The sequence below is a fragment of the Neolamprologus multifasciatus genome, chromosome 13, assembly GCF_963576455.1.
Source record: "Neolamprologus multifasciatus chromosome 13, fNeoMul1.2, whole genome shotgun sequence".
Taxonomy (NCBI): domain Eukaryota; kingdom Metazoa; phylum Chordata; class Actinopteri; order Cichliformes; family Cichlidae; genus Neolamprologus; species Neolamprologus multifasciatus.
Window position 1 is genome coordinate 7,998,420 of NC_140451.1, and position 5,061 is coordinate 8,003,480.

Here is a 5,061-nt window from a genome sequence, read left to right on the forward strand (position 1 = left end):
AGTTGAGACGATTAAAATGAAAATTCCGAATTTGAAATTTGCCTCCTAGAACATGCAACTGTAGTATGAATTTAAAAATCCTAGGTGATTTCCAGAAAAGCTGTCCTCTGAGCTTCCACTCTGACCTATCCCAGCCAGGCAAGAGGAGGTGGGTACACCATGGACACATTGCCAGCCTTCACAGTTTCTCATGGCAAAGCAAAGGATGTAGAAACTGCATGAACTGTGATCTGATTGTTCAGAATGAGGTCTGTATTTGATTTAAGACACTTGTGGATGTGGGCCAAAAGAGAATCAAAGAAGAGCAGAAGTTCAGAGAGAGGATTTGCACTGTTTAGATTTAAAAAAAAAAAAAAAAGAAAGAAAAAGAAAAAAGGAAAAAGATTTTGCGTACTTTTGCTTGCAGCATGAATGTACCATAAGTGGTGGTGTCTAACATTGCTGCTGCTGCAAGGTGAAGATGGCGTAGAAGAGAGTGAAGTGGAGCAGCGTGTGAGTGGAGCCATAAAAATCTCCTTGAGGTTGGCCTGTAGAGGCCAGGAATCAAGATACAAGACAACAGAAAGAGAACCAGGTTACCTTGAAAACACACGGGTGACAGATTTGAACATAATCATCAGACTTGAATGTGAAGTCCTTACATATATGAATATTATCCAATAAAGAAAAAAGTGCAAATAAAATCATGTGAAGCTTCCATCATGTTTTAAGGACATTTCACAAAGGACACATATTTTGTTCATGCGGTGGATCAGGTAGCCATAGAGTATATCAGTGCTGGCAGGTACTTCAAGACTTTGCTGCCGGGGAGTTCATTAGTGAGCTGCTGACCTTATTTTCTGTGTGAATGACATTTAATATCAACTCTCTATTTCTGTAAGGAGCCAAGTTTAGAGGTGCAGGCTGCAATAAAATATGCTCCACTGTTAAATTCTGCACGTCACAGCCTGTAAATCTGTGTGTTCCCAACAGACAAAAGGACATTATGATTACATGCATTTAATGTACATAGTCAGTTGTGTCGTGTTACATCGGTCTGGCTGGCCAGGTTTGTTGTTCTATTTTAGTAAAGCCAAATAAATGTTAGAACTCTTCACTCTCACGTCTCCTGTCCAGTTTCCTGATACTATCTTTCAGATGGTATAGTGCACATGTATGCAGCTCCCTCTCTGAGAGTGACCAACATCAGTCACAGTGGAGACGTGTAAAGCGGAGAGAGTGGTGCAGTGCAATCACAGAGTGCTCAGATGAGCTCCTAATTTAGCGCGCGTAGCCCGCTCGGACTCCCTGGGAGGGTTTGGTTAAATTACAGGCCATATTTTTAGTGAAGGCTAGGCTTCATGCCTGGAACTGCCAGGGCAGCTGAGGACCATCACTCACACGCCTGTCAGCCCCCAGTTTGCTCAACATCGGAGCTGTTAACGCCTGTGAATGCATGTGTGTGTCTGGTGAGCAGGAGCAAAATGAGGCCATTCTTAGAAACGGTCACATTTTTATTGCTTGATGCGAGCTTCTGTATGTGCGCCCTGTAAATATTAATTACTGGGAACAACAGTGTTGCTTTGGATCGCACGCATGCCGCAGATAGAGGAAAACACCAAAGAGGCCAGAAGTCTCAAGTGGCAACCTCCAACAGTCAGAAATGAAGCCAATAAGGAAGTGCCAGAAACTGCACTTCCTCTAATGGCAACTTCAGACTAGTAAAAACGTAACACATTCCCCTTAGACTCCCATATATTCAGCAAGTAGCATGTTTATAGCCTGCTGCGAAAAAATGGTCTTCTACCTTCATAACAACTCTACAGAGTGAAGATTTTCCACCGTGTGTTTGCTGTTTGCACCTTCTGGCATTATCTTATAGATCATAAGGAGGAACTGTGAGGTACACTACTCTAAAAAATTTGTGCTTAGGTTTTGTTGAGTGAAGCTCCAGCATATTATTTCTGTGTTGTTTAGCAGAAATCTACATAAACTTTACTGCCAAAAGTATTTGCTTATATGCTTTCACACACATATGAACTTGAGTGACATCCCATTTTTAATCCAAAGAGTTTAATATGATGTCTGCCAAGTCTTTGCAGCTATAATAACTTCAACTCTTCTGGGAAGAATGTTTTCTGGCGGCAGGACTCTGGGCAGGCCAGTCAAGTATTTCTACACCAAACTGGCTCATCCGTGTCTTTATGGACCTGACTTTGTGCACTGGTGCACAGTCATGCTGGAACAGGAAGGGGCCAACCCCAAACTGTTGGGAACATGAAGTTGTCAAAAATGTCTCGGTATACTGGACTATTAAGAGTTCCTTTGACTGGAACTAAGAGGCTGAGCACAACTCCTGAAAAACAATCCCACACCAGAATCCCCCCTCTACCAAACTTTACATTTGGCACAGTGCGGTCCTGGCAACTGCTAAACCCAGACTCATCCATCTGATCACCAGACAGAGAGTGGCCACGGCCATGTTACCTGGTGTCACGTTTCCACTGCTCCTGTGGCCATGACTGGAACATCTGAATTTAGTGATTTGTATGGGTGCATAAATACTTCTGGCAATATAATGTATATGTGCCTTTACAGTTTATAGCTGTTTCTTGCAAACCAAGCTTGCATGCATTAATTGATAACCCTCTACAATCTCTCATATAAGCACCTTCACAAGAATGTGGGTCATGCCATGTTACGCTGGTCTTACACTTCCAGCCACAACCCTCATCACATGAAAAACTCAGCTGATTACGAGTGGAAATCACTGTCTGGAAGTAGCCTAACCCTGAAACTGATGCTAAACCTCATGATGTTGCACACCACCGAGTGGAACCAAGTTTAGGTTTAGAGGAACCGCTTCTGTTAAGCAATCACTTCTAACTATAAGGGCAAAAAGAGAAGAAACAAGCAAAGTCATTTACAGCAAACAGCGACAGATGATCAGCACCATAAATATTTTTTTCCAAACAAGGTCCCATTAACAGAAACATCTGATGGTTGGTGGTTGACTCATGAATGTATTCAGCGTGTGGGGGAGCTGTCAGAGGATCATGTGAAATATGTAGCTCAGCTTTTCCATCAAGAAAAACAAACATCAACAACATTTCTCACTTGCATTTCTAAACATGGAGCAGTGGCAGTCATGGCAATGGCGTCGAGTAAGATTGATCGTAGACACATTCGCCGTGTTGTGATTATGAAACAGGCTGGACGATGTGATTCTGTGTGGCCCTGGTGTCGTTCGTTTTGGGGGAATCTAAATACATGGACTGTTATTCCATATGGCAACAAAGAACAATCCCTGTGTCATCCATCATCACATTAGCAAGGTGATACACTTGTTGACAGGGAATTGATAGATTGCCATGGTAACTCATGTTGCACAGCTGATCTGAGTATCAAAGCACCATCTGCTAAATTCAATTCAATACCATTTTATTTATGTAAAGCAATTTCACAAAAACATTCATCTCTTTATATTTTATGGCAAAGACATCATTATTAGAGAGATAACCCCAGTCGTTATGATCATTTAGCAACATCGGCGAGGAAGAACTCCTTTTTAACAGGAAGAAACCTCCAGCAAAAAACAGGTCTAGTGTGTGAAGGGAGGGAGAAGACAGAAGCAGGAGCCCAGATAGAATAGAATAGAATAGAATAGAATAATCCTTTAATTGTCCCACAGGGGGAAATTTGGTTGTAACAGCATCAAAAAAACACATATACAAACAGAATAGGACACAGGACATAGAACAGAAGCACACAACATTTTTACATATTCACACCATGGACAATAGTTATCAAAACAGTACTGTACAGTTATTAAAATTAAAGTACAGATATGTGGCAAACCCAGGTTGTAGTGTGCAAACAGAGCAGGAAACTGAAAGATGTTTAAATAGTTAAGAATATTTAGAATAATTAGAAAAGTACAGATTGTGTATTGTATCTGTGCATTAAAAAGTACATTTAACTTCCAATAAGTTAGTGTATATACACTGAGAAAAGTAATGTGCAAGTTATAACAGTAGTAGTTGTTTGGTTTATTAGTGCAAATTACAGCGCTGATGTAAACATCTGTTTGTTGGGAGCAGTTTTGATTTTGCAGTCTGACAGCTGCAGGGAGGAAGGACCTGCGGAAACACTCCTTCATGCATCTAGGATGCAGCAGTCTGTCACTGAAGGAGATACAAACAAGATACAAAACTACAAAGAAACAAAAGTATAATGCAAGTATACTTTGCACTGATTTCACTGTTCCAGCGCTAACTATAAACTTTATCAAAAAGGAAAGTTTAAAGTCTAATTTTAGAAGTACTGAGGGTGTCTGTCTCCTGAACCCAAACTGGGAGCTGGTCCCACAAGAGAGGAGCCTGACAGCTGGAAGCTCTGCCTCCCATTTTACTTTTAGAAACTCTAAGGAACCACAAGTAAACCTGCAGTCGCAGAGTGAAGTGCTCTGTTGGAATAATATGACGTCTTCAGGATATTTTATGGCCTGATCTCTCAAGAATATATAAGTGAAAAGAAGGGAAATGGCATTTCCAAACATGCAAACAAACTGGCAAAAACTTTTAGCTTGGCCTCATGACTCGTGTCAGTGGACAGAACTGCCATTTCATCCTGTTTAATCCTGTCAGTCACAAGGACGGACTGAAGTTTGAATTATGTTTTTATAATAGCTCTTTCCTGGATCTCAAAACACACCCATAGGGGGACAGCTGAAACAATCTGGGAACCCATCACTTACGATCTGATGATTTAGCTTCTTAGTGATTGGCTACTGTTTCGGGGAACAGATAACTGATATCCATGCCCTGACTTATTGTTCTTTGCACCGGTGATTCCTTAAAGTCTGACGGGGCATGGGGGGGAATTAATGATGCGCTAAAAAGATGATAAATTGTTGTAAAAACAGAGGGATAGTTCAAATAGAGAAAATGAAGTAAGTTTAAAAACCTAAAAAGCTGGCCATATCAGGGTCATTTTATATCACTTTTTCAATATAAGCTGAGTCTGTTACTGAGGACTCGAGGGGGGGGGGACGGTTGTTGAAAGAGAAACACAAAAAGAGCT